The sequence below is a fragment of the Gorilla gorilla genome, chromosome 6, assembly GCF_029281585.2.
Source record: "Gorilla gorilla gorilla isolate KB3781 chromosome 6, NHGRI_mGorGor1-v2.1_pri, whole genome shotgun sequence".
Lineage (NCBI taxonomy): Eukaryota > Metazoa > Chordata > Mammalia > Primates > Hominidae > Gorilla > Gorilla gorilla.
Genome location: NC_073230.2, coordinates 104,557,661 through 104,582,110, shown reverse-complemented (window position 1 = coordinate 104,582,110; position 24,450 = coordinate 104,557,661). Strand labels below are relative to the sequence as shown.

General features: G+C 35.3%; 1 protein-coding gene across 16 annotated transcripts in view; it reads right to left on the bottom strand.

Annotated features, from left to right (window-relative positions):
- The window catches only part of SEMA3A (semaphorin 3A), a 541,127-nt gene that overhangs the window by 243,192 nt on the left and 273,485 nt on the right, over positions 1-24,450 (bottom strand). The window lies entirely within an intron of this gene.

Here is a 24,450-nt window from a genome sequence, read left to right as displayed (position 1 = left end):
TCTCAATTTTCTCTCTTATTTTTCATTCAGTTTTCCTCAAAGCTGATATTTTTACAAGAATCTTTAGGGGATGTATAAAAAAGTTAACAGGACAGAACTTTCTCTCCTTTATTCCCCAAATTATTCTGCCCTACCCCCTCCTACCACCACTCCCCACCCCCCACCTCCAGAACAGCACTTGGAATCCAGAGACTGAACTTCAATAGTATGGAAACTTCTTGGCTGAAGGGAGAGAGTGAGTCTCACAATTAAAAACATAAACACCTACTGAAAGTGGCTTAGTATTCTTAAGAAAATGATCTAAGCATTGTCACTACAGCTTTCATTACTTAATGTCCGCAGACCAATAGAGAAAGCACAGCGCTCGCTCTCTCTCTCTCTCTCTCTCTCTCTCTCTCTCTGTCTCTCTCTGTCTCTCCCTCTCTGCCTTTGGATGTGTGGCTTGTGTGAATGTAGGTGGAGAAGGAGGAAGAGGAGGATTTAAAGAGGGGGAGAATGGGGAAAAGGGAGGAGGAATTCTCTCTCTACTTCACTAGATTGACTCATCAAACAGATCTTATTGTATTTGTCAGTTTCCGCAAGCCTATTGATCAGCCATTATTGTTAAGAAAATAAAATCCAAAAATAATGTTGATTTTACTGATTCCCACACTTGTTATCCTAGGCACTTTTCACGCTCTAGGCAATGGATTAAGGCTACAAATGACAAGAGGCTTGTCTGTCTTCCATGGATTACTCTCTATAGACATTCATTCTGCAGAGGAATTCATGTCGCTTTGGGATTATTTCAAGGATTGGACTAATGAATTATCCTATTGAAATCTCACATATAATTAGTTTAAATGCTTTAAGTAGTTTTACCATTTTCATTAGTATATATTTTATATGTCTTAAAATATATTTATATTTTTACTCTTGTTTCCTAGAATAGAAGAGCAAGTTTTTGTCAACACTAAACAGGATAATAAAATTTATAAGTGTATCCATTTCACCTGTGTAATGTCTAATCCTAAAACATTTGTATATGCTCCAGATAAAACAAAAGGCTGTAAGTAAATTTAGATAAAAGAGGGTCAACAATGGCTCCATGGGGGAAGAAAAACATAAAATCTGGATTTTGAACCACAAAACCAGGACAAAGTTATTTCATTTCATAAAATTAATAATTTAAATTAATGTTGACACATGGAAGTTGGTAGCACAGACACCTCCACATACACACTTTTTTTTATAAACTATGATATGATTATTTATATTTGATATTTTTCTTATCCTCCAAATTATTTATGATCTTCCTGTTTTTCCAGATGTTTAAAAGTTTCATAGGTTTGCATTTATATTTGCTTTTCTGCAGATTTTTTATTTAAGAAATGTAAAAATAGTATATTCTTCAGGCAAACTAACTGTCCTAGACTGATTAAATTATAAAATACTAGAAATGTCCGGCCACACACAGATAATTCAAATGTTAAATAAAAAATGAAAGAAGAAAGTAAATGCCTGAAAAATACTCACAAAAACATTTGGAATATTATATTTCTACTGCCTTCTCATTCGACTTTGCTCAGAGTTGAATAAAATTGTGTTTAACTTTTTTTTTTAATATCCCCAAATACCTGAGGATAATCAAACTTCAACTTATTTCTCAACTAAAGTAGAAGCAAGGTATGGGTGGACCTGGATGGGCGGTGTCAGAATCTATCGGAATCTGGCTGCATGTGTACAATGCAGATTTTAATCCACTCCTCCAAAGATCACTCTTTTTTTTTTTTTTTTTTTTTTTTTTTTTTTGAGGCGGAGTCTCGCTCCGTCCCCCAGGCTGGAGTGCAGTGGCGCGATCTCGGCTTACTGCAACCTCCGCCTCCCGGGTTCAAGTAATTCTCCCGTCTCAGCCTCCCGAGTAGCTGGGACTACAGGCACACGCCGCCACGCCCAGCTAATTTTTTGTATTTTAGTAGAGATGGAGTTTCACCGTGTTGCCCAGGCTGTTCTCAAACTCCTGAACTCAGGCAATCCGCCGGCCTCGGCCTCCCATAGTGGTAGGATTACAGGCGTGAGCCCCTGAGCCTGGCCAGATCACTCCTTACTCTGAGAATCTGTGGCCTAAATTCTGAAATTAGAAAACTTGCTGTATTTGACACCATACACCATAACCATTGATTTTATTTTACTGTATCACTTATTACTTTTTAAAAGTCACAAATATTATATTGGCCTTTTTTAATTTTTTTTATTTTATTTTTTTTGGAGACGGAGTTTTGCTCTTGTTGCCCAGGCTGGAGTGCAGTGGCACGATCTCGACTCACCGCAACCTCCACCTCCCGGTTTCAAGTGATTCTCCTGCCTCAGCCTCCCGAGTAGCTGGGATTACAGGCACCTGCCACCACAGCCCGCTAATTGTATTTTTTAGTAGAGACAGGGTTTCACCATGTTGGTCAGGCTGGCCAGGTTGGTCTCAAACTCCTGAACTCAAATGATCCACCCACCTCAGCCTCCCAAAGTGCTGGGATTACAGACATGAGCCACTGTGCCCGGCCTTATATTGGCCTTTTAACATTGAATTTTATTTAAGGTATAAGTGAAATATTCTTATTTATTTCTTCCCCTAAGTAGCCTATTTTCAATTATTTTCTAACCCACAATTTACATCGTGTACTATATGTAACTGTATTTCTAACTGAGTGTCTAATATGTTCTAACAATTAGAACTTTCAAATATGATTAACTCCTGCCGTGGAGTTAAATTTCAGCAGGTGCTTAATAGGATGATCATGCTGTTGTATACTTTTCTGTCAAATAAATCAGTAGTTTTTAACCTCACCTCCCTCTGTACTGGGAAAGAGTGCTAAAATTTTTGACAGTGGCAACTTTCTGGATGGTGTGCTTGATTTTCTAGAGGATCAACACTTCCCATTTCACAACAGGTCAGTTAACTTGTTTTTCAGTAAAGACCTCTGTAGTCATAGAAGATACATATTAAAGTATTTACACATTGGTTATGTATTTTTTATATTTTCATGTATTGGATGAAACCAATGTGTCTAATTTTAAAATGTTCACTCTCTATATTTTGCTATTATTGAAACAAATTTGGATAATAATAAACACTGTAATTTAAGAGCAGCACTGTTTCCTAATTTGTGAGATAGCCGTCTAAGTACTTTCATTGGTTATACATACCCTGAATCTCTCTGTGAATGGTTAGGTAGAAATACTAGCTGTATTTGTCCAGAAAAGAATATAAGGGGAAATTGTGTTTTAGATGTATTTCAAAGATTTAGTGGACAAAATTTACCTGAAGTTAGGATGCACTTGATTAAATAATCTCACCTCTTTCTGCAATTCACCTTCCATACCCATTTTATTGTGATCAGATACAGGAAATCCCCAAAAGTGTGCCACCGTCAGAAGCAGATGACCTCTTTAAAGGAAATTACTAAGTTAGGAATTTTTAAATGAGTTAGTTAATCTGTTCTTCTAAGAAACAACACCAAAGAGGAAACCAGTACTAAAAACACAAATTTTAGTATTCTTGGCAAGGTGTTTTTCAATTGAGACATGTAAAAAACATATTGTTTTTCAATCAACATCTGTTATTTGTTTTTTTTTTTCTTCAAGGAATGCTTCATTAGTATTTGAGAAAGGCTTACAATCAACAGAATTTCAGCAAATGTCATACTCAAACATTTGCCTTGCTCTGACTTCTGATGTTGGAAATTCATTTTTATTGAAGGTTTTTCTATACAAGAAATTTGAACCTTTCTTTTTTCTAAAAAAGAATTCTGTGGGTGAAAAAATTCTTTAGACGATCAGAAGACACTCTATTAATTGGAGAAACTAAATAGTTGATGTATTATTCATTCTAGCCAAAAATGATAGTGATTTAGGAACTACTGTAGTTGTTGCTGGAAACTGGGGGTGGCAGGTTAAAAGCAATGATTAAGAAATTAAGTTAAACTTTTTAGAATCTGACCCTTATGAATGCTTTCAGTATAAGCAACATGTGAAAGCATGAGCTGAGAGAAGGAATTGATAAAATGCAAAGAGAATTCAATCTGTAGGGAAGCATTAACTCTTCCCTCTCCTTTTGACTCTCCCACCCCGCCATGCCCTGACCCACCCTCATCATGAATAGTGATTTCAGTAAAAGAGGCTCTTCCTTCCCCTGGACTGAATTTGTAACAGTTTGGGGAAAAAAAAAAGTTTTGTGTTTTCCTGTTTTCTTTTGCAATATTAATGTTTATGATACTTTAAGGTAAATAGGGACTCAGAACATAAAAATATTCCTTGTTTTTCAAATGAATTGATGTGATAAGTCTTAATATTAAAACAATACAGAAGGAGACCAGAAACTGTTCAAATAGTCATCAATGATGGCGGTAGAGCTGAAGAAAATCCTAGACAATTTAGGTTATCAGAAATTACAGGGAAAGTCTTCTAGTGGTAAACTGTCTTTTCCCTGAGAGTTTGAGTAATGGAGCCAGTAGGTGAATTTTATTAGGTTGGTAAGTTTGAGTGGGGGATGAAAGAGAGTGACAAGAGAAGGGATGCATAAAATTTCATAAGTTATGGTTAGTATCCCACTTGCCAAATGTAGCTAAAATCCGGTTATAGAAATGATTTATCATTTCTATGGTCTCTCTTTTCTTTTGTCTTCCTAAATTCAACACATTTTTAACATTTCAGAATGTTTCAAAGTGGCATTTTCTCTTTGCCATTTCTATCTGCTTAAGGGTCTTGTCATCACTACAGCTACTTTGTGAGATTATCTGAAGAATGAATGCAGTGTTCCTGAATATTAATATATTAAAAGCAGTGAAACACTGAAAATACCTGTTTTTTTTCCTTTTTTTTTTTTTTTTAAGTGAGAGTCTCCACCTCAACTCAAATGGAACAAGAAAGTTTTCAAGTGAGACAAAAATCCCATTGTTAATACTGATCAGTACAGGCTAGGCAGTGAGGAGGAAAAAATGAGGCATCTGTGGAATACAAATGAAATGAGCAGGTTGGCTATCGGGTGTTTCAGGATATTAAGTTATTAGCTATTTGCTTTCAGTAAAGGCATATCACACACATTTTCACTGAATAAATAAATAAGTAGGTCTACACTAAATAAACAAAGTGAAGAGACTAAGCAATATGGTTTAAAGGATTACTTTACATCTGACTCACGCAAAGCAGATGCATAGAGTTCCCCTTTGTTATCCACTGAAAAAGAATGTTGCACCTCAGATGTAAGTTTATTACAATCTCTATGGCCTAGGAAGAGGACTTTTTTCTTTGTCTTAAATGTTTTTAATGAGCTTGAAGCTGGTAAGAATAAAGAACAGGAATGCTGAAACCTAGAATTAAAGCTCCTTAAAAGGGTTTATTATAATGGCAAAATCAACTGTTTGGTAAATGGTGATTCAAAATCTACAGTGCATTCTGCTTTTTAAGGGCACAGATTTCTGTAAGTTGCAATAGTTAGAAAAAAATGACTTCAATTATTTTTATTCCATATTGTCTCAAGTGTAAAACATCATTTGATCCAGTTTATGCTTCTTTCCCCACCCCCCAATGTGTAGAGTAGCATTATATTCCAGGTTTAATTTCACTGCCTTGGCTACAAAAGCAGCTGTCACCTTATGGAGGAGATTAGAAAATGCCTTGTTTATTAGTTAACAATGTTTTTATTATTGACAATAATGTGTTTTTAAAAATCCCATTTTTTTCTTAGAGCATATCCATAGAACTAATCTCTTTGAAAATCAATCAACATAAATTCATTTTCCTTTTCCTGTTGTGTCAAAGAGAACAGAAATAACATCCAATATGTTTAACTTTGAATCTTCTTAAATTACAGATTCAAGTTGAAAAAGTTTGACTTGAGGACTTAAGTGACAATGTGAGTATTCCCTTGGTTGATTTTTTAAAGTTGATACATAACTTTGGTGACTTAAAGCACTTTAAAGATCTCCAAACATCTAATTAAACTTTATAATCTTCTTTTTGAGACAAAAACGATGTTCGCCCAACGCAATTGTGTTCTCACATACACTTTGCCATCTCAACTAAAGCTTTATCAGTGAACTGTCACAATGTGCTGATTATACATGAGGAAAACAAATTTATTTTTTTAACCTATGATTTAAAACAATGAGTGTAGTTCTCATTGTGTAACTTTGTTGAAATGATATTTGATATTTTTGATAGAATCGTACAACATGGCAACTATAGTTTGCAATATATTGCATTCTAGAAAAATGCTAAGAGAGTGAATGTAAAGTGTTCTCACCACAAAAGTGACAACTATGGGAGGAAATGCATATGCTAATTAGCTATATTAAGTCATTCCACATTGCATACATGCTTTAAAACAATATGTCCTACACAGTTAATACATCCAATTTTATTGTCAATTTTAAAAATAATAAATAATAATCTGATATTTTAGTGGTCTAATTTCATCTATTAAATATTCACTGCACATTTATTGATGCTGTGAAGGCTCTTTCTATTCTGTTAAATCAAAATTGCAATCACTTATGGAAATAGGAAAACTGAAATTGAACAAACCGAGTTAATGTGGTAGTCTTTTTCTTGGGCTGTTGACATGACTTGGTAGGTGCTTGCCACAGTGTGCAATCCAGCGCACTTAATTTGTTTCCAGAGAAATAATTTCAAATATACTCTTTCTCTACTCTCAAAACTGGTAACCATTGAAAACATTTTACTTATCACATATCTTGCATTGTTTCCTTTCTATTTATCCATTCATTCAACAAAATTTTGAGATATGTTTAGGTGCCAGTCTTTGGGCCTTACAAAACTAATCACAGGTTATTTTTTTAGGATACAGATGTATATTCCTAGTCATGAATGTCCTAATGCCAATTTATCTCTTTTTTCCCTGCCCCAAGTTATATAAACCATCTATAAATCTTTCTGTATCTATTTTGGCATAATGTGCTTAATTTTTTAATATATCTATACTGTTGTACTCATTTCATTAATTCCTGTGTTGTTTTTCATCCCTTCTAGTAATATCTTCTCTATTCTTCTAGAAGACTCTAGCTGATGATAGATTGTCTACATATTTTGTTGGATTACTCATGATTAAGGGCTATTGTATTCCCCTAAAGCTAATCTGCCTACAGTTTGCATTAGGGACTCAGGACATAAGATTTTGCATTAGGGACTCAGTATATAGGATTACTTTATATATTTTTGAAAAAGCCTTGCATAATACATCACAATATTTTGCAAGTATTCTAGGAGCTCCTTCTTCCTATGTTTCTACGGTGTTGAGTGCATTTATCTATTATAGTTCCTATTGCTTTGTATCACATTTCCTCAGTGGACTCCAAATTCAAAGGGAAGAGAAGCCTTTTTTTTTCTTATTTTATTTTTAATGCTTAGCATAGAATTTGGCACAGAATAAAGCCTATCCTATTAATTAATGGATTAATTAATTAAATAGTCAAGGGAAATGTATGCTAATTAAAATATTATGTTCAGAAATCTCCTAGTTTTAACAGTTTTGTAGAAAGTATTTCTTTGTGTGTATACATATATATATATATATATATATATATATATATATATATACATTTTTTTTTTTTTTTCCTGAGACAGAGTTTCACTCTTGTTGCCCAGGCTGGAGTGCAATGGCACAATCTCGGCTCACTGCAACCTCTGTCTCCCAGGTTTAGGCAATTCTCCTGCCTCAGCCTCCCAAGTAGCAGGGATTACAGGTGTGTGCCACCACACTTAACTAATTTTTTTAATTTTAGTTGGGAGGGGTTTCACTATGTTAGTCAGTCTGGTCTCGAACTCCTGACTGCAGGTGATCCAACCGCCCCAGCCTCCCAAAGTGCTGGGATTACAGGAGTGAGCTACAACACCTGGCCTCTTTGTAGATATAATTGCACTAGTTGTTCATGCTTTTATGTTAAGCATGTATTGGAGTGTAGGCCATGGCATTAGAGAGAATTCTAAAATGCTGCTAAAATAACTACATTATAGTTCACAAAACAAAATATGTTTAGTTTCTCCTTCAAAACATAGCAAATTTCATTGTTATTAACTTTTATACAATTATATATCTCTTTTGAGATTAAAGACTCCTCTTCAGATTTACTATAGCTGGCGGACTATCACAGTATGTTACTCATATAGATAATAATCAAAATGAGTATTCTACAGTGTTTCTAAATGTGTAGTGTCTCCCAATGGTAATATTCTATTTTTTTAATTTAAAAATTAAGAACGATGGCTGTGAAACTTTCAAGAAATAAAGCACCACAATTGTGAAAATTCATGTATTATATAAGACAGAACATCTGGAATTAAGTCATAAGATCATAATTTGTAGCAATATAATATAAATGTCAGTTTCTTTGTCTAGAAAGCAGTTGATCACCCCCTTTTCCCATCATGGCTGTCAAATGGGATATATTTTTTATTGCCAAATACAAGGACATCGAGGATCCCACATTCCCTGACACTGTGGAGTCGGATTTTGCAGTCACAGAGTTTGGGTAAGCTTCTGGGCATCAGAATTGAACATGGGGCATGAGAATATCATGTAGATACTGGGGAGAAAAATTAGTGACTCCGAAATGCCCTTTAGGAGAAACAGGAGGCAACTTCTTGAGAATCACTTGCCATAGGTACCACAAAGGCTAAATGAAAGAGAGGAGGATCTAGGCTCTTATTAATTTTATGGTTTGAAAAGTTGCCCTTTAAGTATTACATGATACATTTTAAATGTGCTAAATTTATATATCAAATGCAGTAGGTTTAACCATGAAGAATCAGATCATGTGTATTAAAATGTGAAGATTGGAGAGGGCAGTAGTAAGCAGAGAAACCATGACTTAGACTAACAAGTATGAGGTTGCCTTTGCTAATCAGCCCTGCAACTGTAGGCAGCTGCAAATTGAAAGAGAGCAACGTTTCACCACTTCACAAATTGCTGGTGACTCACTTGGCCAGATGTGCATTTGAGATCCTCCATCTTTTGTGGCTTGCACAGAAAGAATCGTATCTTTTATGGTAAATCAAGCCTTAAATTATTAGAAGACCCATTACTAGTACTAAATCCTCAACATGTGAGTCAGTTTTAATAACCTAAGTTACAAACTGCATGAGTTAGTGAGTATTTACATTTCAGAGCAAATTATTTTCCCAGATAAGTGTCATAGTTAACTTTAGGAAGCAGAGAAGTTAAGGTCAACAGGTGAAACACCTGTACAATTATTATGGGAATATCTCCTGCTACTATTTATATTTCAAGTCATTACATCTCATAGGTCAATAGCACTCTTTACTATTTTAACTACTCAACAAGTTTTGTTTCATGCTGTTTTCAGAACACTAGGGAATCCTGATTGGCTGGTAAATAAGTTAATTTTCCATTCTGGTGGAATTTTTACTATAATAGTTTCAACAGGAACATTCTCTCTTTACTTTTGGTATCATTGTTAAAATACCTTGGCAAAACATGACAATGATTACAGTTATGCAACTATCTTTTAACAGTTTCTCAGATCTGCAAATAGACACCCACAAAAATATCATTTAAATTCATAAGATGAATTCTTACAGATATCTAAATTTATAAAACAATTCATGTCCATATTTATTTTTTCATAATAATTTCCAGAAGTCTAGAAACAGTATAAAGTTAAGCATGAAAATATAATTGCCACAATCTGAATAGAATTACAATTCCTATGCATAAGTGTCAATCCATGGCAAAATTCCTAGATTTATTAGCTATAAGTAGTGTGATACATTCAGTAGACTTTAAAGAATCATGTTTTATAACACTATCCAGAATTTTGAAAGTTCATTCCTATTGTAGTCCCTCAAAAATACTGTTTCAAATGTATTCAACAGTACTTTCAAATGTGAATTCAATAACTGTGGAAAGCCATTTAGTCTCTTACTAAACTGAGTCTATCAGAAAGTGGTTCGAATGTCACTAATTATTTTATAGGAATAAGCATGTTGTAGCTTTAAACAAACTTAGGCTTCAGTCTACTTTAAAACTAGAGTGCCAGGATGAAAATAAAGACCCTTCTTTTAGAAATAGAGATGATTGAGTTACATTTAACAAGATGCAGGATGTGGCACTTCAGCTATCTAACAGTGACGGGCTGTTTGCAACCCCAGCAGCTAGATCATATTTCCTTTCCCTCATACAATTTCAGAATAATTTCATAAAAATTACATGATTGACACTATGGCATTCTTCCCATTCTGATTTATTTAAATGTTAATACCTCCATAATAAATATATACTTTAAAAGCATTAAGAAAGAAAGTAAAATAAGCCAATTTTACTCGGTGAATTTTTAAAATCTTAGTTTATTGTAGAAACCAAGATGGCATTTTTTTTTTTTTTTTTTGAGACAGAATCTGGCTCTGTCGCCCAGGCTGGAGTGCAGTGGCATGATCTTGGCTCACTGCAAGCTCCGCCTCTAGGGTTCATGGCATTCTCCTGCCTCAGCCTCCCGAGTAGCTGGGACTACAGGCGCTGCCACCACGCCTGGCTAATTTTTTCTATTTTTTTAGTAGAGACAGGGTTTCAACATGTTAGCCAGGATGGTCGCGATCTCCTGACCTCGTGATCCGCCCACCTCGGCCTCCCAAAGTGCTGGGATTACAGGCGTGAGCCACCGCGTCTGGCCTTCCAAGATGGCATTTTAGTCTAAGTAAAATTTAGATTTATTGATTGCTCTGATTGCTGTTACTTATCTATTAAATAGTCTCGAACTCCTGACCTCAGGTGATCCAACCAGCCAAGCCTCCCAAAGTGGATACTATTAAATGGGTACTTTCTATTAAATGGGTATTTTCTATAGTTCTTTCTCGTTCAACTGCATAAATAAGTGACAGGATATGGTAAAAAAAAAATGAGTAAGATATTTTTCTATGTTTTGTATCATAGCAATTACATATTATAGTAAATATCCCTTTCTGTAACTCATTCTATCTCTACTTTGATTACCCACCTTTAAATATTCAATTATTTACAAAGTCTTCCAAAATTATTTATCCTAATTATAGGCACCCAAACAATGATTATCACTATTAGTTAAATCTCTATACATACAGGTGTTTGGGCATGTTTACACATATTCATCCTGTCAGTAAAGTGCATATTTCATGAATATATTCGTCTTGTAGCACTGCTTTAATCGAGAGACCTCTTCAGTGGTGAGGCTCTTATGGCCTATTTCCTGTGAGGTTCCTAGTAACATTCCTTTCACACAATGGGTCCTCAATAAATGTAAGTGAATTACTTCCTGACTATTGTCATGGTTCCTGGGAGATGCAGGGTGGGGCTGACAGCAAGAGACAAAGCTGGCTGTCAAAACTGTTATTTAGATGAACAGTCAAAGTAGGATTTAAAACAAATTCTGAAGGTTTTCAGAACTCTGCCCATTCTATCAAATCCTGATTCAAATGATTCTATGTATTCCATAACCCACTAAGATCAATTTGAAAAACAAACCAGAATCAGAAAACTGGTTAAAGACCATTTTCTTACTTAAAATATAATTGCTTAAAAGGGCTATGTTAAGAAACTCTGTTTAACCGAAGAAATTACTGTGTTCCCTTTTGGGATGTGTGGAAGAGTAGTTTGTTTTAGGGTAATGAAATATGCTTAAATAATAGAATTTCATTACGTATAGGTTTGACAAAAATGGCTTTCATTTTGCCAAGTTCTCTGACCTATAAGCTAAAACTCAGGCATGATAAAATTTAAGAGGTCAAGTCATCTTCCTGTGGACATAGGTGTAGGAAAAATGTGTCTTCCTTTTCCTAGTAGGTTGGGGGGGCTGTTGCTATGGGAGGCGGGTTTCCCTGCAATCGCGCTGCAATAAAGAAAGACTGCTGTGAGAGAATAAGGCTGTGTGTGGAATGAAGACCCTAAAACAGTGAGACAGTGAGGAGACTGCAGTTATGTGGATGTTTTTCTTCCTAAGATTATAAGGCATTTTAGTCTTGTGTATTTTATATATGTGTATATGCACACATGCACATGTATACATACCTACACACATATGTATGCATATTTATGTATAAATGTATATGTGTATACACTTATATATACATGCATGCCTACATTATATACACACACATCCATATTTAATATAATTCAAAGTAGTTATTAAACTTTTGTACCAGGTTATATACTAAAATGTTAAGAATGGAAAGACAAGCCTGGCACTGTGGCTCATGCCTGTAATCTCAGCACTTTGGGAGGCTGAGGGGTGCAGATCGTGAGGTCAGGAGATCGAGACCATCCTGGCTAACATGGTGAAACCCCGCCTCTACTAAAAATACAAAAAATTAGCTGGGTGTGGTGGGGGGCGCCTGTAATCCCAGCTACTGGGGAGGCTGAGGCAGGAGAATGGCATGAACCCGGGAGGCGGAGCTTGCAGTGAGCCGAGACCCTGCCACTGCACTCCAGCCTGGGTGACAGAGACTCCATCTCAAAAAAAAAAAAAAAAAGAACGGAAAGACAAATGAATACATTCTCTGCCATCAAAAATTTGCAATTAAATGAGGGAGGCAATGTAAGACTAGCCTTTTAGAAATATACAGCAACCATCTACATGTCATTCAACTATAAACTTTAAAACATGGATAAAAGATAATTACTCTTATCTTTTAAAAAGTATTTAGTTAAGCTGAGGTAGTTTCCAATAATGTGTCATAAAGTAATTCTCTTCTCTACTGAATGATACAAACTCATGAGCGATTTCTGGCATCTTAAGTATAAGTGGAACAGTTGGCTTTGACCCATTTCCTTATTCCAAAGAATTACTCTCAGATTTCAGTCTTGCAAAAAGTGATAAAGACTAGTTTCAGAAATCAGATTCAGAATACATAAAACTACAGGTTTCTTATTACTGCATTATACATGGATCTAAAGGTAAACACTATCACCTGAGTCTCATTACCAGCATTGGATACTGTGTATATGTAATGCTCTAGAAATTACATTCAACATCTAAATAGAATGTTATTTTATAACAAATGGACTAGTGGCCTATTTACACCTTAATTCAATTTTAAATATTTGTGACTAATACTTGCATTTTAGAATCTTATTGTTCCTCCAAGAGTTTTATTTCATGTATGCTATGGAAGAAACATCACTTTTCATACTTTCATTTTGTTACATATACCTGCATAGAATCTGGAATGAAACTACAAAGTAGAGAAGAACATTGTGTAACCATTTCTTAGTGATTCAGTTAATTTTAGAGTTTAGCCTTTTATATTACTCAGTGATCCAAGTAGGAATGACAACAAAACGATTCTATTATTTAATCACTCCATGTAGTAGGCTGTGTATGTGTGTATGTTTGTGCATGTATTTGTGTGAGTGCAGGCTCAGGTTTAGGCCAAATGCATAGATTATATTATTAAATAACAAATAAAGAGGCAGTACAGTATGATGAGGGAAACCCAACCTGAGTCCTGTTTCCAGTTTGGGCACTAACCAATTATGTGTTGAGTTAATGAATTTCTTGGGGGCTCAGTGTCCTTTTCTATACATGAATGAGATGGATTAGATAAATTCCACCTTCTGTTCCTTCTTGTGCTGAAAACAGTATATCCAAAAGTGTATTTCAAAACCATAGTATAAAATGTATCACTTAAATTACTGGCAATATTTAATTATTTGGGTTAGGAGTAAGAATTTAATGGTTCATATTTCTCCATGTAAAACTGTAATTTTAGTTGGAGAATAAAATGTAATGGCTGTTATATAATACTCTGCCATTCAAACTATTCAATAATAACTATGATAGCCCCAATAACAACATATAAATTTATTAAATAAAAATATTTGTAATATACTTCCCACACTAGACTCTGAAGTAAGAACCTGGGATAAAGTCATTTACATGCTTCTGACATTAAAAATAATTGGTATGCTGCAGAAGAATTTGGCTGAAGTTAAAGTTTCTGGAGGGTGTCTACCATTCTTATTATTTTGGGAAGAAAGTTTACTTTTTTTTCCTAAGGGGATCATTAGAGACAATAATGTACATGTTCGATTTACATTCTTTTACTCAATTACATCGAGATATTCACATAGTGAAAGAAAACCAATATTATTGATAATAATTTTATCCAACTTATTTCAATGAATAGTTATCATTTTCAGCCCTGGAATCATTTCCATACACTAAAGTTTTTTTTTTGTGGGGAAGAAGAAAATGAATAAGATGTGATTCCTGCCCTTGAGGAGGTCCCAATCTAATGAGGGAAAGAGTTACATAAAAATAAAAAACAAATACAGCATGGTAATTGCTCAGATAACACAGATGATAGGCGCTGAGCCCAACTGGTTTTACAGGAGGCTTCCTGTGGGAGAGGGTGTCTGACTTGGGTCTTAAATGATGAGTAAGAGCAGGTGAAGAAAAATGGAAGAGGTCATTTCAAGGCTCAGCCAAAGTAAAAAAAGCCATAAAATAGGAGAGCGTGTGTGAGTGCAGGAAATGGGAACAATTTTGTCATTAACAGGGTATAAATTGCAAATAAATAGGAGAGAAAAGAGAAATCAGCAGGGGCCTAATCAAAAAGCATTGCTATAGTCATGCTTGTAACTGTGATGTAGGTGATGAAAGCCATGAAAGGATTTTAAGGAAGATAATGCCATGGGCAGATTTTCTTTTTAGAAAACGGAATATGGTTGCAGTGTGGAGTAATGTATTTACTAGGAACAAACATGGAACTAGGAAGGCTATGCAGGTTTTTTCTTTTTTCTTTTTTTAGAAAAGGTATTTATTATCTACACCACTGAAACTAGTCCTGTAAGAACAATATACACCATGTTTCTTTAAAATGATTAATTCCTTTCAAATACAAGAACTTCATAAAGGAATATTGTCAACACAAAACAGTGGTAACATTACATATCTGCAGGCTTAAGCATTGCAAATAATATATATTTTTTAATGTTATGGCTAGATATTTTTACTGAAACAGTGTTAGCACTTAGACAAGATATATCTGGAACAGAACAAAAACTTTTTGTTCATGTTTTTTATGAATGAATCAGTGATATGTCCCTTTTAAAAATTTGTTGCCTTTAATTGCTTTTATGACAATGGTTTTAGGCAGATTCTACTTAGCCACCAAAAAGAGACTCATTCTCGTTCTTTAGTTTTTATTCTTCAGTCTGTGTAGGTTTTTAATGGAATGGTCTATACCAGAGATGACTAAACCCCAAATCATAGCAACTGAATATGAAGAGAGAAGGCACATTAGGTTTGTATAAAGGAGGCAAATATGCTAGGCTTGGTGAAAGGTTGCGTAAAGAGGAGGATAAAGAAGTGGGATTTTAAAACATTTCTCGGCCGGGTGTGGTGACTTACACCTGCAATCCCAGCACTTTGGGAAGCCAAGGCGGGTGGATCATCTGAGGTCAGGAGTTCGAGACCAGCCTGGCCAACATGGTGAAACCCCGTCTCTACTAAAAATACAAAAAAAAAAAAAAAAAATTAGTCGGGCATGCTGGTGCATGCCTGTAATCCCAGCTACTCAGGAGGCTCAGGCAGGGGAACTGCTTGGAACCCAGAAGGTGGAGGTTGCATTGAGCTGGGACTGCACCATTGCACTGCAACCTGGGCAACAAGAATGAAACTCCATCTAAAAAAAAAAAAAAATTATCATAATTCCTGTTATTTGGCACAGATAAATGGAGACATTAACTGAGACCAGCAAGAAAAGAAAAGGTGTGAATATGCCTGAGGAGACAGAAAGCAGTTGAATTTTGAACTTGCTGATTTTGAGAAGAGTAACAAGTTTGTATTTTAGGTACCCATAAGCATTTGGGAATTCATTTGAAGCTCACATGCCAGAAACAAAAATTGGTCTATATGTGGGATTCAAGATCAATGTAAAGATAAAAAGTAGGCTGAGGACGGAACTCTGCATTGTGGTGAGGAACAGGTAAAAGAGCATAACTTTAGCTAGAATAATGAAACAACCAACCTGGGAAGAACTGGGGAAAGTAATGTCATGCACATCCACGTAGAAACTGTTGCAACAGTCAGCCAAATATGGAAGACGAATATTCGGGAGCTGAGCATTGCATGTACTATTTGAAGGAGTTAGGTGGAAAACATAGGTACCTCATGAAGAACAGAGGTGGTAGTGGAAAAAGAAACCACATTGCAGTTGGTTTGGGAGACCAAACTACAAGAGAAATAATTAACTAATAATTCTCTGATTTTGACTAATCAGTGCTCTCTCCTTCTCAAATGTAAAAAGATTTAAGAATTATTTTCTGTCCTAGAAGTTTGAATTCACAATGAAAGTGAAAATATTTACTCTAAAAACAAAAACTATTTAGAACACACAGTTTTTCATTTATCATCACCATATTGGGAAAATTAATTCTCTTTTCTTTTAAATGATTCAATTTCATCTACTTCTCCATTTCCCCAACAAGTGTTTTCACAGTCCTCTAATAGAAATTGATTCACTGATCACAATGTAATATTATGCCCTTAGCTTTGTTTTAGGTTGCTATAACAAATGATCTTATGAAGAATACTCTTACGATATCTGCAAAACCACTATTCATTATACTAGTCAACATCTCAAATAATGACACACATGATAAATTTCTCCCAGAATTTAGTGCTAGAAAGTGTTTCCTCTGTTGGAGAACTGATATACTTATTTTTATCAGTAAATTAAAATGTATTTCCTTTTTAACCTTGGTGGATAGGAAGTTTAAAATGAAACAATGTGGTGTGGAAACCAGCTTTTTCACATTTCCTAGTTGGTAGCTGGAGTATATATTTTCCTTTCTTTTATGACTTTTCTTGTTCTGTAATAGTTTAATTGTTTATACATATCTGCATATGTGTGTTTATCAAAGTCATCATCAAGTTTTATTAAAAATAAGTAGTACATAACAGCAATAAAAATATTAGTAATATATTATTTGGTTCACATTTTATTTCAGTCCCTCTTCCTTATTTCTTAATTTTTTTTTTTTTTGAGACGGAGTTTCACTCTTGTTGCCCAGGCTGGAGTGCAATGGCTCTATCTTGGCTCATCGCAACCTCCGCCTACAGGATTTAGGGTTCAGGGTTCAAGCGATTCTCCTGCCTCAGCCTCCCTAGTAGCTGGGATTACAGGCATGTGCCACCATGCCTGGCTAATATTGTATTTTTAGTAGAGACGGTGTTTCTCCATGTTGGTCAGGCTGGTCTTGAACTCCTGACCTCAGGTGATCCACCCACCTCAGCCTCCCAAAGTGCTGGGATTACAGGCGTGAGCCATGGTGCCCAGCCTGTTTCTTAATTTTTTTTAAAGACAAGTCTTGCTCTGTCATCCAGGATGGAATGTAGTGGAGTGCAATAATAGCTCACTGCAGCCTCAGACTCCTGGGCTCAATGGATCCTCCTGCCTCAGCTTCCTAAGTATCTTGGACTACAGGCATGTACAACCACACTCAGCTAATTTTTATTTTTAAATGTTTTGTGTAGATGAGATCTCACTTTGCTGCCCAGATTGGTCTTGAACTCCTGGCTCCCAAGTGATCCTCCATCCTTGGTTTCTTAAAGTGCTGGGATTATAGGCATAAGCCACTGTACCTGACCTTCTCTTTATTTTTGAAGCTCCTATTTCCCTCCCATGCAAACACTGGCATAATAATAATTTGTGTAGTACCACTTTAATTAAAGATAAATCTTTCTCTATTTGAGTTTTCTTATCAGTTATTTTCTTCCTTTTTCATATATTTAATTACAAGAAAATAGATGCAAAAGAATTTAATACTGGCTTAAAAAGCATTATTTATTAATTTATTATGCTTGTCTTAATTTTTAATTACATAATTTTGAGCCTAGTACCAAACAGTACTTTCATTTCTAAAAAGGGAGGTTGTCCCAGCACTATCATGGAAATAGAGGCATTGGGCTATGGCCCTCAACACGACATCCAAGTGTGTTACTAACTTACCTTTTATTTGCTCCAAGTAGTCTGCTTATAAGAAGAGAATATGATAGTTATGAAAATATGAACATTGTGGTTTTGTGACATTTATGTTTCTTATTGTACCTTAAGAATAAACATTGCAATTGATTTCATGATAATAACATGCATCAGTTTTCAATGCCCACAATAAGCCAGACATTGGACTATGAATAGATACTTTTTTGTACAATAAGTTTAATCTCACAACAGTATGCTGCAATATATTAAAAAAAATTATCCCCATATTACCAATGACCAAACTAAGCCTGGGCAAATTAAGTAATTTTATGTCTGACAGTAAAGCTCCTATTGCATTTTTTGTTAACATTTCCTCTATACAGTTGCAACTCAGTTGGACTTACATTGTATGTCTCATTAGATAATATAATACCAACATTATCTATATAAAGGATTATATTTTTTCACATTCATCTGCCCTGTGAAATTGGGACAAATATTCTACCAGCACTGTTATTCTTTAAATTACATTTATTAGAATGATATAGATTCTTATACTCACAAAACATGATGAGGAAACATATTATTCCAACTTCCTGTACACAGGGAACAGTTGAATTATATACAGTGTCTATCTTCTCACCTCAGAAGAGTTCCTAGGATAGAAGCCCTAAGCTCTGCATTCTTACACATAAGTAATCAAAGGCCAAAAGCTGCTGTTCCCCCTGACATACTCTCTAATTGCTACAGCTCTTTCCTGTATCTACTTAGAGCTTACAATTTTTTTTTTTTTTTTTTTTGAGACAGAGTCTTGCACTGTTGCCCAGGCTGGAGTGCAGTGATGTGATTTGGGCTCACTGCAACCTCTGCCACCCGGGTTCAAGCAATTCTCCTGCCCCAGCCTCCTGAGTAGCTGGGATTCCAGGCACATGCCACCACACCAGGCTAATTTTTTGTATTTTTAGTAGAGACAGGGTTTCACCATGTTGGCCAGGCTAGTTTTGAACTCCTGACCTCGTGATTTGTCTGCCTCGGACTCCGAAAGTGTTGAGATTACAGGTGTGAGCCACCGCGCCTGGCCCTTATTTATTTAATTAATTTATTTATTTTTTGGACGGGGAGTTTTACTCTTGTTGCCCAGGCTGGAGTGCAATGGCGTGATCTTAGCTCACTGCAACCTCCCCCTCCTGGGTTCAAGCAATTCTCCTGCCTCAGCCTCCTGATTAGCTGGAATTATAGGCACCTGCTACCATACCCAGCTAATTTTTTTGTATTTTTCATAGAGATGGGGTTTCACCATGTTGGCCAGGCTGGTCTTGAACTCCTGACCTTAGATGATCCGCCCCCCCCTTGGCCTCCCAAAGTGCTGCGATTATAGGCGTGAGCCTCTGCACCCAACCCAAATCTTACTCATTTTGAATAAGATTGTGCTCTCCCTGACAACTCAGTTTAAACCAGTAACTCTTTTCCTGTCCCCTAGCTCTATTTTAACCCACAGCCCTTATTGCCATCTGCCATATTATATGCCTTACTTGTTTATGTGGATTCTATTAACCTCCTCTATTAGAAATAACTCTCTATGCCACATCTGTTTTATTCCATATTCCTAGCATTTGGAATTGTGCCTGGGAAATAGTAGGTATCACTAAATAGTTATTGGATGAATAAATTCATAGCATACCTAGTATAACTGGGGAAAATTAATGAACTCATTTTTCATTCACTCTGAAACAAATATTATTTTTCTAGGTCATGTGGAAAATATGTAGTCTTTTATAAAAGGGCAAAGACAAGATTGTAGTGTCAGTTAAAAATGTATATGTGTACATATACACACACACACACACACATAATTACCTCAAAATGAGAAATGAACTGTTAAACATTAATATTCATTTATTGAACAAATAGCTATTAAGGATGATCTTTTTGTCTTTTATTGAAAAGTGATTCCTCTGGTAGTAAAAAATAATCTATCCTTCAGAATTTTTTTATTGACGGAGCCTCGCTCTGTAGCCAGGTTGGAGTGCAGTGGCACGATCTCAGCTCACTGCCACCTCTACTTCCTGGGTTCAAGCGATTCTCCTGCCTCAGCCTCCCAAGTAGCTGGGACTATAGGCGCTCGCCACCACACCCGGCTAATTTTTGTATTTTTAGTAGAGACGGGGTTTTACCATGTTGGCCAGGATGGTCTCGATCTCCTGACCTCATGACCCGCCTGCCTTGGCCTCCCAAAGTGCTGGGATTACAGGCGTGAGGTATCTCACCTGGCCTCAGATTTTCTTATAGATAAGAGCAGTTGGAAGAGTAGCTCATTGCATTAGGATATTAAGAATCTATGGTGAATATTTTTTAAAGCATTTTTTCAAACCTGATCCTTTCTCCAGCTTGAATTTTACTGATATTTTTTAGATAGATTAAAACAGCACAACAGAAGAGTAACCTCAAGTTATGCCACTGAAAATAAGAAAGAAACTGTGTAACAGTCATGCCTCTGAGTCATGTTAGGCAGAATGACAAATGGACAATGATACACATAATGACATAGGAGTCTCTGGCTTTGTACAGAGGTCCATAAATATTTTGCACATGCTTGGAATACATGGACGTCCAGTTGACAGACTCTCCAAGAAAATTCTAAAATTAGATACTAGATCTAAATTGGTCTCAAGAATTTAATAAAAAGGAATGTCCTCAGAGGCTTTTAGGTCATCACACAAAGGGGTCTTCATTATGCTTTACTTAGCATTGCGCCTTGCAAGCCATTTTGGAAAAATTGAGTCAAAAGAGCTGAATATTAAGACATTGATTCACTTTCCCCCCATATTGCAATCAATTTGAATAGCAGCAGATATGCGATTCATGTTAATTGTGCCAAAACAGCAGCAGCATGAACGTTAAATTATTCACCATGTTCACAAACTGTCACATGGAGCAAATAGCCAACTATTCAAAATAATTGCAAAAAGATTGGCACAGCTGTAATGTGTTTTCAGTGTGTATTTTATATCCTCCTGAAACCAATGGTTAATGCAGAAAGGAATGCCTCTCTTTGATAGACTTAGATGGGAATTTAAATTTCATTCATAAGTGTTTCAAGCAAAAATTAATTAATTCATCTGTACTATAATTTCCTCCTCTCTAAAAAAGTAAAAATATCAAAATATTTCCAGGATAGAAGAAATCAGCAATAAAAAGTGAACCCTCAAAGATATGTTGATGATGCATTGACAGGTGCTTTGTCTCCTATGGTTCAAAGGAAACAAAGTCATTATTTCTAAATTGCAGCCCTGTCTATTTTTATGCTAATAAACACACTTGACCCTATATAAAAAATCTGTTTCCATTCTAAACATTACGTTATAATATGGCTTACTAAATCTACCATGTGCTGTGGTGTTTAAATGTGCTACATTTTGAAAAGATGAAGGGAAAAGATGGGGTATGAGGAGGGAAGCACAGAAGAATAGGAGGGCAGAAATAAGAAAGAAGTAAAACAACTCAAGGTTTAAAAACTTTAAAGTATCTTTCTCAGATCTCTTGAGGCAAGAGTTCAATAGTTCAAGACTTCATTGAGCTATGATCCTGCCAGGGCACGCTAGCCTGAGTGGCAGAGTGAGACTCTGTCTCTTAAAAAAAAAAAAAAAAAATATCCTCAGACTGCTCAGGCTGGGTACCATCGCTTATACCTGTAACCCAGCACTTTGGGAGGCAGAGGCAGGAAAATCACTTGAGGCCAGCAGTTTAAAATCAGCTTGGGTGGGTAACAAAGTAAGACACCATCTCTACAAAAAATTTAAAAAACATATTAGCTAGTGTGTTGGTATGCACCTGTAGTCCCAGCTACTTGGGAAGCTAAGGCCTCAGGTTAGGAAAAAAAAAAATTCTCTCATACAAGGTTAATTGACTTTTATCTTTATTTCAAAATGTCTTGGTGATATTTTTTGTATAATTTAATATAATTCTTACTTGAGAAAAAATCTTAAATGTTACATTTGTATAGTAGAATTTCAGATAAACGGTATATTTTGTTTCTAAATTGTTTATATTCAAAATCCTAAAATTTGAAATATTTTTGGTATGATTCCTTGATCTGCATATTGCAGATCTTTGGTCCTTGTTGATGGGATTTTTTAATACTAATAATGATTTAAAAATTTAAGATGTTTTATTATATAAAAAGAGTTTCGCCCCAACAACTAAGGTGCATATAGTACTTCAATCTGGAAAGCTAAATAAAGAAAATTAGAATTCTTAGACTTCCCATGAATTACATGATCTTATCTTCTGCATTCGGATAGATTAAGGATTATTGTTTCATAATCCCTAGTTTTCTTGCTTCCTAATAGAAAATTATGTATAAAAGACATAAAAACAATTTAGGCAAAATTGCTTAGAAACATCAAACTGAATATCAAAAACCCCAAATCTGCTCATTATTTTTTGGCCTCAATTCAATTTGATATTCAATTTGAATTTTTGCTATTCAGTTGGCCTTCATTAAATAATGGAGATGAATGACATTTTTTCTTAAAAATAAATAATGCATTGGTGATAGGTAGGGATTTCAACTGTGTATGGTAATATAAATGACACATTTAGCATGACCTTATCTTCCTATAGCTTGTCCCTTTAATTTTTCCTAACTTAGAGGAGACGACTCTACTCTCGGTGGTGAAGACATACAATATTCTATATTTAACCTCCCCATCATATTACTCTATGCCTTCCTATCTTCAGTTATGTTGAAATCATGCCTACCTGTCTTTGGCAGGATCCCAACAGGAAATTGACGACTCAATCTTACTCAAAATAGGAAACTTTGAATAAGGTTTATTTATTTACAAAGGAAATATTTCAAAAAATATTGGTATGGAGGATCTACAAAGCACTCACTACTCCTCTCAAGGAGACTGACTCTACATAATCCTTTCCCTCTGACTTCTAGTAACAGCTCCACATCACCAACAAAAGACTGATAAACCAGTGAAAATAAAATTAACCAGTGACAAAAAAATCATCTTCAATAAAAATTAAAAGGACCTTTACAAAAGATACTTAATTATTTATTCTTATATCTAATAATTTTATATTCTCACCTCACTTGCAAATAAAATGAATATGTGCAGCCTGTCAAAGGACTGGAAGTCTTTTCAGATGTCTGACAGAAGATCTTCAGAACTACTCCTTAGTATGATATAAGGTGGGAGAACATATCTAAGTGGATGTAGATCTACAGAGATCTTATTAAGGCTTTAAGTATAACTAAGTACACACAAAAATAGTTAAAGAACTAGCTATAGAACTTTCTGAGGAAGTCTGGCCTCATCGTATATAGTCATAACTCAGAGATATTGCAGGTTAGATTCCAGACCACCCCAATAAAGTGAATATCACAATAAAGTGAGTCATACAATTTTTGTTTGTTTCCCAGCATATATAAAAGTGATGTGTCAACTATACTGCGGTCTATTAAGTTTGAAAGCATTATGTCTAAACAAAAAATGTCCACACCTTAATTTTAAAATACTTTATTGCTAAAAATTGCTAAGAATCATCTCAGCCTTCAGCAACTAAAATCTGTTGTTTAGTGTAGTTACCTTCACTAATTATCTTAGCTGTATCTTCTCGATGACTTGTTGCAGCTTCTCCATCAGCACTTGCTGCTTCAACTTGCACTTTTATGTTATGAAAATGGCTTCTTTTCTAAACCGCATGAACCAACCCCTGCTAGCTTTTTTCTGGTGAAGGGTCTTGACTTAATGTTGATGGCTGCTGACTGATCAGGGTGGCAGTTGCTGAATTTTGGGGTGGCTGTAGCAATTTCTTAAACTAAGACAACAATGAAGTTCACCACATCCATTGTCTCTCCCTTTCATGAATAATTTCTCAATAGTATGTGATGCTGCTTGAGAGCATTTTAGCCCAGTGGAATTTCTTTCAAAATGTCTCAAACCCTGCCCCTGCATTATCAACTAAGTTTGTGTAATATTCTAAATATTTTGTTATTTCAATAATGTTCACAGCATCTTCAGCAGGAGTAGAATCTATTTTAAGAAACCACTTTCTTTCTTCATAGGAAGGAAATCCTCATCCATAAAAGTTTCATTATGAGATTGCAGTAATTCAGTTACATCTTTAGGCTCCATTTTTAATTCCAGTTCTCTTGATAATTTCACCACCCCTGCAATTATTTCCTCCACTGAAGTCTTAAAATCCTCAAAGTTATCCATGAGGATTGGAATCAACTTCTTCCAAACTTGTGTTAATGTGGATATTTTGACCTCACCCCATGAATTGTGAATGTTCTTCATGGCAACTAGAATGAATCATTTCCAGGTTTTGGATTTACTTTGACCAGATCCATCAGAGGAGTCACTATCAATGGGAGTTATAGCCTTATGAAATGTATTTCTTAACTAATAAGACTTGAAATTCAAAATTACTCCTTGATCCCTGAGCTACAGAATAAATGTCATATTA